Raw genomic sequence first — 13,155 nt, forward strand, 5'->3', positions numbered from 1 at the left:
TTACCTAATAAAGGTTTAACCCCCTGATCGCCCGTTCGAGTGACATATGTTCATTTTTAGTGTCAGATAGGGCCTGCGTCACCCCAGTCAGCGTCAGGTTAGTGCCAGTACTGCTAACACCCATGCACACAGCATACACCTCCCTTAATGGTATAGTATCTGATCGATATCTTATCTGATCAGATCTATACTAGTGTCCCGAGCAGTTTAGGGTTCCAAAAAATGCAGTGTCAGCCCAGATAACTACTAGCATTTAGCCCCTCTGCCCAGCCCAGCCCAGCCCAGCCCACCCAAGCCCACCCAAGTGCAGTATTGATCGATCACTGTCACTTACAAAACACTAAACACATAACTGCAGCGTTCGCCGAGTCAGACTCGATCCCTGCATCACTAACAGTGACAGCCTAGGAGCTTTTTTACCTGTGAGTCTCACTAGTTTAGAAAAAAATTTGAACATATGGAAATCCCGTCTCTGTTAAATAAGTAGTTCTCACCGATTAATTATCGTGGGGTGTAATCAATAACAATAGTATATCCAAGACAAAAAAATAAAACCATTTTTTGATAATAAACACACCCTAGAGAGTAAAACTACATAATTTTATTAGCTATATATAGCAAGTTACAAAATAGCAATCTAAAATCCCTGTATCCTTTACAAAATAGAACAAGAGAAGTCCCAAAGTTAGAAAATTACTTCCACTAGTTCTATGTTCTCCCCCAATGTTTTTTTGGGGGAGAACATAGAACTAGTGGAAGTCATTTTCTAACTTTGGGACTTCTCTTGTTCTACTCAGGCGTGGTGATGTGGCAGCACTGGTACTGGGCCTGGTCATTTGTTCCCTGGCCTATCCCAGGCGGCAGCACTGGTACTGGTCATTTGTTCCCAGGGCCTATCGCTGGTGGCAGCACTGGTACTAGGCCTGGGAATTTGCTCTTGGGGCCTATTGCTGGCATCAGCGGCGGTATTGGGCCTGGGAATATAATCCTGGTTGCTAGTGGCTGCCTGGTTTCCAGAGTGCTGTGCCCTTTTAGGAGGGTCCCATTCTTCCTCCAAATCATTTGCCTATTCACTACTCTCAATCGGTTCAAATGACAAATTTGATTCAGAATCAGAATTGGAATCTGATGAGAACTCCCCACTGCTCTCATCAGCCATGGAGAGGATCTGGAATGCCTCCTCACTGGTATATAATCTTTTGGACATGGCGCTGATGGCTCTGTGACAGGTGGCAGGTGACGACACTGATGGGCTGTGTGATGGGTGGCAGGTGCCGTTCACTGATAGGTGATGACGGTGTGATGGGCGATGGTCACTGATGGGTGACAGTCACTGACGGGTGACAGGCCACGGTCACTGATGGGTGCACCGCTGATGGTCACTGATAGGTAATGAGTGACAGGTGCACCCCTGACGGTCACCGATGGGAGTTTCTTATGTGACAGCTGAACTTTATGGAGTGACTGTGGTGACTGTTAAGTGACAGGTGACAAATGGGGGGGGGGGGGGGGTTGGGACAAGTGTTGTGCTTGGTGCATACACTACAGAACACAGATCTGTAACTCACTGCTGCTCCTGGCTCTTCTCTCCTCACACTGGAAAAGGTGAAGGTGTGTGAGGAGGGAAGAGCTGGTATCAGCTAGTTACTGGTCTATGTTTACATTTCATGATTACGTGGTAAACAGGCCAATGGCTGTTTACCAGTGTCTGTGACGAGCAGGGTCTCTCAGGAACACGCTGCCACTGACATTCACGCGCATGCGCCGTGCAAAGCTACCATCTGTGATCGGCCGTGACTTCATTATGGTCAATCACGTGGAAAACAACCATGCCCAATGGCTGTTCACCCCCATGGGTGACAAGCGGTGTCTCGGTGACACGTCGCAACTGACAGTACAGGGCTGCCCGCACACGATCGCGCGCTTTCCCTGTTTAAATGGATGGATCTTATGAGAGCCACGCTCTCATCTGACGGTTGGTGGGCGGTAAGCGGTTAATCACCACTGGATGTTTTATTTTTTGTGAAAGAAGAGCAAACATTTTGAGAAAGAAAAAACACTTTTAGTTTCTATGATGCAAATACCGTATATACTCGAGTATAGGCCGACCCGAATATAAGCCGAGGCCCCCAATTTACCCCCAAAAAAACTGGCAAACTTATTGACTCGTGTATAAGCCGAGGGTGAGACATGCCTGTCCATCCCTGTGTGTGTGTCCGTCCATCCCTGTGTGTCCGTCCATCCCTGTGTGTCCGTCCATCCATCCCTGTGTGTGTGTGTGTCCATCCATCCATCCATCCCTGTGTGTGTGTGTGTCCATCCATCCATCCATCCCTGTGTGTGTGTGTGTCCATCCATCCATCCATCCCTGTGTGTGTGTGTCTCCATCCATCCATCCATCCCTGTGTGTGTGTGTCTCCATCCATCCATCCCTGTGTGTGTGTGTCTCCATCCATCCATCCATCCCTGTGTGTGTGTGTATCCATCCATCCCTGTGTGTGTGTGTCTCCATCCATCCATCCCTGTGTGTGTGTGTCCGTGTGTGTGTGTGTGTGTGTGTGTGTGTGTGTCCAGCCTACCTGTGTCCCGAGCCTCCGTCCCGTGCCTTGCCTCCTTGCCTCCGTCCCGTGCCGTGCCTTGCCTCCTTGCCTCCGTCCCGTCCCGTGCCGTGCCTTGCCTTGCCTCCGTCCCGTGCCTTGCCAGGATCGCCGCTCTTCGTCGGCGCCTCGGCGGCCATTCTACCCTTCAAACGCCGCGCCTCCGCCTCCGCCTGTGATAGGCGGAACACTGAATTTCCCAGCAGCCTGTGTTCCGCCTATCACGGACATCGTCTCATCCTCGTCCGTAGTACGAGGATGAGACGATGTCCGTGATAGGCGGAACACAGGCTGCTGGGAAATTCAGTGTTCCGCCTATCACAGGCGAAGGCGGAGGCGGAGGCGCGGCGTTTGAAGGGTAGAATGGCCGCTGTCTGTCTGCTCGACACGCTGATCGAGCAGGCAGACAGCGATGACTCGAGTATAAGCCGAGGGGGGCACTTTCAGCCTCAAAAAAGAGGCTGAAAATCTCGGCTTATACTCGAGTATATACGGTAAGTCATTTTTGTTCATACATTTGGGCCAAAATTTATACTGCTACATCTCTTATAAAATAACCCAAATTAGTGTGTATTATTTGAACTGTGTGAAAGTTATAAAGTCTACAAGCTATGGTGCAAATCATTGAAAATTTATCACACCTGATGTACCAACAGCCCATCTCATTTCTTGAGGCCCTGAAATGTCAGGAAAGTACAAATACCCACCAAATTACTCCTTTTTGAAAAGTACACAGTCAAAGGTATTTAGTAAGAGGCAGGGTGAGTTTTTTGAAGTTGGAATTTTTTCCCCTCAATTCTTGGGAAGCATATGCATACCCCAAAATACATTCTGCTTCTCCTCATGAGTATGGTGATACCACATGTGTGTTTGAGACTTTTACACAGCTTGGCCACACAGAGGTCCAGCATGCAGGGAGCACCATCAGGGGTTCTAGGAGCATAAATTACACCTCTAATTTCCTAATGACCCATTAAATTTTTGAAGGCCATGGAGCACCAGGACAATGGAATTAACCACAAAATGACCCCGTTTTGGAAAGCAAACATCCCAGCGTCTATTCTATGAGGCATTATGAGTCCTTTGAACAGTTCATTTGTGTCCTCAAGTCGTGGAAAGAAAATTAAAAATATATTTTTTTTTTACACAAAGTGGTCAGTTTATAAAATATTTCTCCTATCACTTTCCAGGACGGCACACCTGAGAGATGAGGGCTCCTCCCTACAGGAAACACAATCACATAACAGCTTTGTTATAAGTCCCCACCCTCCCCCTTGATCTTCAATATTGATTGTGTTTCTCCCAAACACAGCAGCATTTTTGTTTTTTTCCTAACTGAACGACCGGGGAGGGTCTGATGGTCCCCTGTTGAGACAGGTTTTTGGGAGGCTGGGGAGGGCTGAACTAACCTGTAAGGCTTGTCCTTTCTCACAGGTCACCCCCAAGTTTGCACCAGCAATCTGGCCGCGGGGAGTGCGTACTATCGCTGTATGTACATGAAACACCACCGCCAGCGCTCTCTCATTGCCGGGAATCATCTTGCATCTTGAAAAGAAGTACTGTACTCCAGGCCTCACTCTGGTACATGGTCGCATCAGGAGCAGCGTGGAGAGACAGCAGGGTCGGCTCGCTGTACTAGCCTCACAAGCATTACCAGTAGCCCTGCACCCAGCCAATCTCATCATGGAACAGGAGGAAGTGAAGGCAACTACAACTGCATCACACGGTGACCCTGCCCCTTGATGTCACAGTCCCAGCATGCCCCAGGACGTGACGTCATAAACGGGTGGGGTCACCGTGTGATATCACCTGGTGACCACACCCTATGCCTATATAAGTCATCGCACAAGCCAGTACAGCGGAAGACAGCGCTGTGTCAACATCGGAAGAAGAGGGAAGAGGGAAGAGGGAAGAAGGACCGGGCTCCTCCGCTAGTAAAAGAGCTACAAGAAGACAGTGGAGGAGCCCGGGAGAAGAGGCCAAACACCGGGAGAAGAGGCCGAACAGAGCGGAGAAGTCGTCAGAAGACCCTCCGATGTCGGAAGAAGACCCCCGGAGCTGATTAATAAATTACTTTTAAAACTTGTGTTTTTTATTGATACTTTTTCCCCAGGTGAATGGGTAGGGGTACGATGTACCCATTACTCATTCACATAGGGTTGGGGGCCGGGATCTGGGGGCCCCCTTATTAAAGGGGGCTCCCAGATTCTGATAAGCCCCCTGCCCGCAGACCCCAACAACCAACGCCCAGGGTTGTCGAGAAGAGGCCTTTGTCCTCATCAACATGGGGACACGGTGCTTTGGGGTGAGGAGGCTGCAGGGCGCCCCCTTCCTCAAAGCTCCAATCCCCCCATGTTGAGGACACGTGGCCTGGTACGGTCTGGGGGGGGAGCGCTCGCTCGTGCCCACCCCCTTCCTGACCGGCCAGGCTTTGTGCTCGGATAAGGGTCTGGTATGGACCTTGACCGTTTTTTCGGCATAGGGGGTTCCCCTTAAAATCCATACCAGACCTAAGGGCCTGGCATGCTCCTGGAGGGGGAATCCATGCCAGATAATTTTTTTTATAAATTTGCCATGAAGTTCCCTCTCGAGAGCTGAGAGTCGCCTCAATATAGATGGAGATCTGACTTGGAGGCGACTTCCTTTGAAATCAATGGGTACCAGTCGCCTAGAAGTCAGATAGAAGTAGTACAGGAACCTTTTCTGAAGTCGAAGCGACTTCAGTAGTGTGCATTAAGATGGCTCTCATTCACTTACATTGATTTTTACATGTAGTGTGACTTGAGGTGAAGCCGGATCCTGAGTTGCCCCTGTATGAACCGGCTCTAAAGAGTTAAAGTTAGGTTGTGAGGTGATTTGCAAAACCCTGGAGATTCCAGGAATAATAACAAGTTCCAACCTATTTGTTTCCTCCTTACACTGCTACTATATCTATCAGTGTGTAAGGCCGCGTACACACGGGCGGACTGTTCGCCCAACTTTGTTCGTCAAACAATCCGACAAACAGTCCGCTCAAAATTTGCATGAACGGACTTGACCACACACGATGAACGAACAGTCCGCTGAAAGCGTGCGCGATGACGTGAACGGCACGTACGACGGGACGAGAAATTCGACGTCCAATACACTGCAATGCAACCTTCACCGTGTAAATCCTTTCTGAGCATGCGCGAAACTTAGTTTGTCGAACAAGCCTACACACGAGCGGACTGTCCGCTGAAACCAAGTTTCAGCGGACTGTCTTACGGAAATTCCGAAAAACTTTGTTCGTCAGACTGTCCGCTGAAACTGTCCGCTGAAGCCCACACACGAGCGGACTGTCCGCTGAAACACTGTTCAGCGGACAAAGTTGGGCGAACAGTCCGCCCATGTGTACGCGGCCTAAGAGTTATTCAAGACCTCTTGTGGTTTGGACTACAGCCCACCTGTGGGCAGCATGAGAAGCATAAAATGTTATCTTGCAAACCTCTGTGCTAGAGCTACATAAACTAGCCTGTGTTTAGTGGCTACAGGTGTCTGCTTCCAGGCTAAGATTGTGATCACCTTTTCCTGAGAATGATTTAATTGATCTCTGGGTCTGTGCTCGTTTAAAGACCTTGGAGCAGCCTTTCTCAACCTTTTCAACACAGAGGAAACCTTGAAATAGTTCTCCAGTCTTGGGGAACCCCTGCTAAAATTTAGAAACCTACAACTCATGATACATGTGATGGTCAGTAGGAAGAATGATCCTTACACTTGTGGTCATTGGCTCCTTACAGAGAGCTAAAAAGATCAATGGTGTCAGTGGGAACTTATCCGAGAGGCAGAAATGGCCCAATGCTGAAGGAACCCCTAGCAACCTCGAGGGGGACTCTGGTTGAGAATCACTGCCTTAGATGCTTGGGAGGCTTGGACTCACTCCAACCTGTGTGTGGGCTAGCTATACCTACTCAGTCTTATGCAGTAGTAGGGTAATAGTAGTAGTCTCACACCTCAGACTTCCATTATTTGGAACTACCATGTTGCTTCACTGGTGGTGAAGGATTAGTATTGTTTGCCCGCACATCAGAAATGCACAACATTGGAAGTTTGTTTTGTGTCTTTTTTCTGTTATATAACCATCTTATCTCACTAAAAAAGCTTAAAGGGGTTGTAAAGGTAAATGTTTTTTCACCTTAATGCATTCTATGCATTAAGGTGAAAAAACATCTCACACTGCTGGCGCCCCCAGTCCCCCCATTTTACTTACCTGACCCCTCGAAAATCCCGCGCTCGCCCCCGCAGTCCTCTTCGCCGCTCAGCCTGGCCGCTGATTGGCTGGAGTGGATGGATTGAAAGCAGCGCAGCCATTGGCTCGTGCTGCTGTCAATCACATCCAATGACGCAGCGCGCCGGGGGGCGGGGCCTTGTGATACAGCGAGCGGCTATAGCCGCCGGCTGTATCACGGGAGCGCGCCCGCAGTGCTTCTCACCAATGCGAGGGAGCTCGCATTAACGTGAGAAGCACCTGCGGGAGGAAGCAGAGACAGCCACCGAGGGACCCCAGAAGAGCAGGTTCGGGGCCACTCTGTGCAAAACGAGCTGCACAGTGGAGGTAAGTATGACATGTTTGTTATTTTAAAAAAATAAAAAATTTTACTTTACAACCCCTTTAATATTGCTAATCAAAAATGCACAACATTGAACTGTCAGCGACATTTCTGTTGGTTGTACGACTATACAAGGCTGCTGTTCAGAATCTCACAACACTGAATTATTGTTAGTGACATGTCTGACTATATAACTGTACACTGTTGCTAATCAGAAACACACAACATTGAGTTACTGATAGCGACATTTCCGCTGGTTATATGACTGTACAAGTTTGCTTGAATTGTTAGTGACACTTCTGTTATATAACCGTACACTATTGCTAATCAGAAATGCGCAACATTGAATTGTTAGTGACATTTCCGTTGGGTATATGACTGTACAAGGTCACTATTCAGAAATGCACAACATTGAAATATGGTTAGTGACATTTCTGTTGGCTATATGACTGTACACGCTTGCTAGTCAGAAACGCCCAACATTGAGTTACTGATAGCCACATTTCTATTGGTTATATGACTGTACATCATTTGCTAAAGTGACATTTCTGTAGGTTATGTGACTGCACACTGTTGCCTATCAAAAATGCATAATAATGAATTGTTAGTGACAATTCTGTTATATAACCGGACACTATTGTTAATCAGAAATGCACCACACTGATTTGTCAGCAACATTTCTGTTGGTTATATGACTGTACAAGATTGCTATTCAGAAACGCAGAGCATTGAGTTTCTGCTAGTGACATTTCTGTTGACTGTACAAGGATTGTTAGTCAGAATCGCACAGCATTGAATTTTTGCTAGTGACATTTCTGTTGGTTGTATAGCTGTGCAAATTTGCTAATTCAGAAATGTACAAAATTGAATTGTCGGCAACATTTCTGTTGGTTATATGATTATACACGGTTACTAATCAAAATTGCATTTGAGTTTTTGCTAGTGACAATTCTGTTGGTTTTATGACTGTACAGTGTTGCTAATCAGAAATGCACTGCATTCATTTTTTTTGCTGGTGACATTTCTGTTAGCTACAGTATATGACTTGCAGTGTTGCTAATCAGAAGTGCACAACATTTGAGTTATTGTTGGTGACATTTCTGTTGATTTTTTTTTCCTTGACTATACTCTGTTAATCAGAAGTATGTTCGTGTCACCCTGAAGGTTATGACTGCACATGGTCCAGCACCAGCAATACACAACTATAGGTCCCATTTGTCCTTTCCGTTGTCATACTGGCTATGCGACTGCGTTTTCTGGATCATCAGAAATGCACAACAGGTGTTCGTATCGTTTCTGTTGGTTATATGACCATACGGTGTTCGGTATCAGGAATACACAACACCGTAGTGGTTCTTAGCCTTCTGTCTGGCATCTATTACCTTAGTTTGAGGTACATCAGAAAAACTCAACAGTGAAAGGTGTCTATCTTCTGTTTTTCATATTGGTTGCTCCGAAAAACACCATATTTGCATTTGTTTGTGTCCTTTCTGTTGGATATATGACCTTACCTTGTTGCGCATCAGAAGCACACATTTGAAGTTTGTGTCCTTTCTCTTTGCTTAGGTTATATGATGGTATCTTAATACACAACATTTTACGTTTTTTTTTTTTTGTGTCTTCTCTGTTCTACAGGTGACTGTACATCAGAAAATGCAACAGTAAGGGCTGGGTGTGTTGTCCTGCTTTTGTATTCCATATAAAGTTTGAGCTGGCTACCCTTCAGAAATATAAGATTTATGGCCTGTATACCTGTGCTAATAATTTTATAATTATCACTTTTATGCCAGACCTTATTTTCCATGGACATGGAAGGAACAGATGTTCTGACTGCAAAAAAAAAAAAAGATTTTCAGTCCGTTACATTGAGGCATGCCAGAGGCATTTCCTAGGCTTGAACCCAGTAGGACACTGGAAGAAGGACATAAAATCACCTGTCATGATTTTTTTAGTAAGAACTATGGAGTTCTATGGTTTGAAGATGCAGCATCAGAACTTATCTGACCTGTTTACCCAACCCAATAGGTTTACAGCTCGGCAGATTTCCTTCACGTCACCCCCTTGGGCGAACTGAATGTCAATATTCGTCTTTTACTATAGACTTCATTCCCTATAGTAGGGATCTGCTTAATTTAACACTCATTGGTACCAAAAGGCACCCATTATTGCTTAGAGTGGATTATGGTCTCAGACACCTGATATTTATGAAAAAGTTACTATCAGTTCTTACCAGGCTCCTTTCTGCTTTGCATCTACCTGCAGAGGTATAAAGAGTCTGGGGATATAAAACATTCTCACATCTGACATATCAGCATTCAGATGGGAAGAGAACCAGAAGTTTGGTATGTTGGTTAAATACCTGTCCAGTCTTCTGAGCACAGGGAATAAGCTTCCCTTAATCTATTATCCTTAAGAGGGTTCTTGCCTTTTCACCATGGCTATGGAAAATAAATAGTAAGGGGTAGGGCTGCAACTAACGATTATTTCCATAATCGATTAATGGGCCGATTATTTTTTCGATTAATCGGATAAAATCATATTTTAAAAAAAACGCACAATATGAAAAATAAACGCACAATCTAAAAATGAATCAATTATCAAATGTTGATCTATAAATTATACCACGTGATGAATATATATCTCAGAGTGCACAATGACTAAATAAAAAAGCCAATACTATTAAAAATATATATATGAAAGAACGCTTGTCACAATTGAATTTAAATTGTGCAGATACAATAATGCAAATATTAGTCCTCTAATTAACAAGATTTGCACATTGCACGTTGCACAGATTTAACAAAAACACACCCACTAATTTCATTTTAATTTTAGTATATTTTACATTTCCTGGGGTTATAAAACATCAGAGTAGAGCGCTTTTACTACCTGTATTTATAACATTGGTATACTGTTCCAACTTTTTGTTGCGAGCCTGGGGTAGTGGCAGCCCTCTTATATCCACCGTTCTTTTGCAGCTTATCCATAGCGCAAACCCCCTTTTTTCTGTTATTATCTGTCCAACTCCGCCCGCCCGCAAGTCTCCGCCCGCTTCAGTCCATACTTTTTCTCTGCCGCTAAAGAAATATCCTGCGCTGTTAATAGCATTGAAGTGGTGCATGCGCGGTAAAGGGCCGCCGTCAGCTGTTTCAGTGACGGTGTAGTGTCATATTTTGCTGCCTATCACAGAATGCTACGGAAGTGACGTTGCCGCCAGAAATTGCGTACTGCGCATGCGCATAGCGTTCCAAACACTCGCGCCGTGCGTTCCAAAATAGTTTCGGCAATACGGTTCAGCGAAACCATCACATAATGTTACGGAAGTGACGTTACAGACAACACAAACACTGGGCCGTGCGTTACAACACTAATACTTCCTTTGTTACCTAGTATCATTATTTACCAACCATGCTGAGCTACGTGCCGGGTTAGGTTCTGCATTGCTGGGACTTGTAGTGCCTATCCTGAGCTACCTGCTTCAATGTTCAGTGTCCTCATCCTTATCCCTGTGCTTCAATGTTCAGTGTCCTCATCCTTATCCCTGTGCTTCAATGGTCAGTGTCCTCATCCTTATCCCTGTGCTTCAATGTTCAGTGTCCTCATCCCTATCCCCCTGCTTCAATGTTCAGTGTCCTCATCCTTATCCCCCTGCTTCAATGTTCAGTGTCCTCATCCCTATCCCTGGGCTTCAATGTTCAGTGTCCTCATCCCCATCCCCGAGCTTCAATGTTCAGTGTCCTCATCCTTATCCCCGTGCTTCAATGTTCAGTGTCCTCATCCCTATCCCCGGGCTTCAATGTTCAGTGTCCTCATCCCCATCCCCGAGCTTCAATGTTCAGTGTCCTCATCCTTATCCCCGTGCTTCAATGTTCAGTGTCCTCATCCCTATCCCCGGGCTTCAATGTTCAGTGTCCTCATCCTTATCCCCCTGCTTCGATGAGGACACTGAACATTGAAGCTCGGGGATAAGGATGAGGACACTGAACATTGAAGCCTGGGGATAGGGATGAGGACACTGAACATTGAAGCCCGGGGATAGGGATAAGGACACTGAACATTGAAGCATGGGGATAGGGATGAGGACACTGAACATTGAAGCCCGGGGAAATTGAAGCCCGGGGATAGGGATGAGGACACTGAACATTGAAGCAGGGGGATAGGGATGAGGACACTGAACATTGAAGCACAGGGATAAGGATGAGGACATTGAACATTGAAGCACAGGGATAAGGATGAGGACACTGAACATTGAAGCCCGGGATAGGGATAAGGACACTGAACATTGAAGCATGGGGATAGGGATGAGGACACTGAACATTGAAGCCCGGGGAAATTGAAGCCCGGGGATAGGGATGAGGACACTGAACATTGAAGCACAGGGATAAGGATGAGGACACTGAACATTGAAGCACAGGGATAAGGATGAGGACACTGAACATTGAAGCACAGGGATAAGGATGAGGACACTGAACATTGAAGCATGTAGCTCAGGATAGGCACTATAAGTCCCAGCAATGCAGAACCTAACACGGCACGTAGCTCAGCATGGTTGGTAAATAATGATACTAGGTAACAAGGGAAGTATTAGTGTTGTAACGCACGGTCCAGTGTTTGTGTTGTCTGTAACGTCACTTCCGTAACATTATGTGATGGTTTCGCTGAACAGTATTGCCGAAACTATGTTGGAACGCACGGCGCGAGTGTTTAGAACGCTATGCGCATGCGCAGTATGCAGTTTCTGGCGGCAACGTCACTTCCGTAGCATCCTGTGATAGGCAGCAAAATATGACACTACAACGGAGCCGCACCGGAAGTGACGGGGTTACAATACAACACCGCCGCCGGGTGTACCAAGATGGCCGCCAGCTCCGGAGCTAGGCCGAAGCCGCGGCCTTTCCTAAGGCCGCAGCCACGGACCGCTCCGCGGATTGCATGGTGCGGACCGACTAATAGATAATGAAAATTGTTGACAACGATTTTCATTATCGATTATTATCGATGATGTTGATTAATCGTTTCAGCCCTAGTAAGGGGACTCGCAAGATTATCTGTCAGGGAGCCCTTTTTTTTCTAAAGTGTTCTGAACAAACTAATGGTTTAAAACCAGATGTTCTTTGTTCACCAAGTAGTTTCCGCGTTTCACAGAACAAGTCTGTTTAGTCCTTTTAGTGGTCCTATGCAGCAGTTACAGACATTATAGACCATGATTGCTAGAAGGTTGACTGTTTTTTCAGAATCTCAAATTATCTTTAAGAACCCATGCCACCTAGATCCTGCATCCAAAGAGAAGGCAGAGACATAGGTGGAGCAGACCTGCAGATCAGTTACATGATCCAGCTAGGATACCTTCATCACACACTAAGGAGTGGAGGTAAAAAATTCAGATCAAAGCCTGACATTTGGCAGAAAGGCCTTGCAGGCAGAGGTCCCACCCGAAAGTAGGCCTGGGGTTACTTGATTAGCCTCTCAGGTGTGCCGTCCTGGAAAGGGATAGGAGAAATCCTATGTTAGACTTACCGGTAACGGTATTTCTACAAACCTTGCAGGACGGCAGGCCTACTTCCTGCCCTATGTGGATGGAAAGATAAGCTAAACGCTAGGTGGTAAGTGCCTATGTAGAGCAATGCTCCTTGTGAACCAGTTCAGGATTACTTTATTACATACTGAGGATCAAGGGGGAGTGTGGGGACTTATAACAAAGCTGTCATGTGCTTGTGTTTTCTGTGGAGAGGAGCCCTCATCTCTCAGGTGTGCCGTCCTGGAAGGTTCGTAGAAATACCATTACCAGTAAAAAAGAAGGGGGGAGGGGTGGGACTTTAAATGAAGCACCACAAGGTGCTTCCATCCCGGTAGTGTATACGAACTGGAAGGAGGTTTGGGACTTTAAATGAAGCGATTGAATAGTGGAGGTGAGTTATAAATGCATAATATTCAATTGATGACATACATCATAAAAAATATTTATTGATTTAATATGTAGTACAAAGCAC

Source organism: Lithobates pipiens, unplaced genomic scaffold (genome assembly GCF_037356315.1).
Source record: "Lithobates pipiens isolate NorthernLeopardFrog02 unplaced genomic scaffold, aLitPip1_a1.2 Scaffold_19, whole genome shotgun sequence".
Taxonomy (NCBI): Eukaryota; Metazoa; Chordata; class Amphibia; order Anura; family Ranidae; genus Lithobates; species Lithobates pipiens.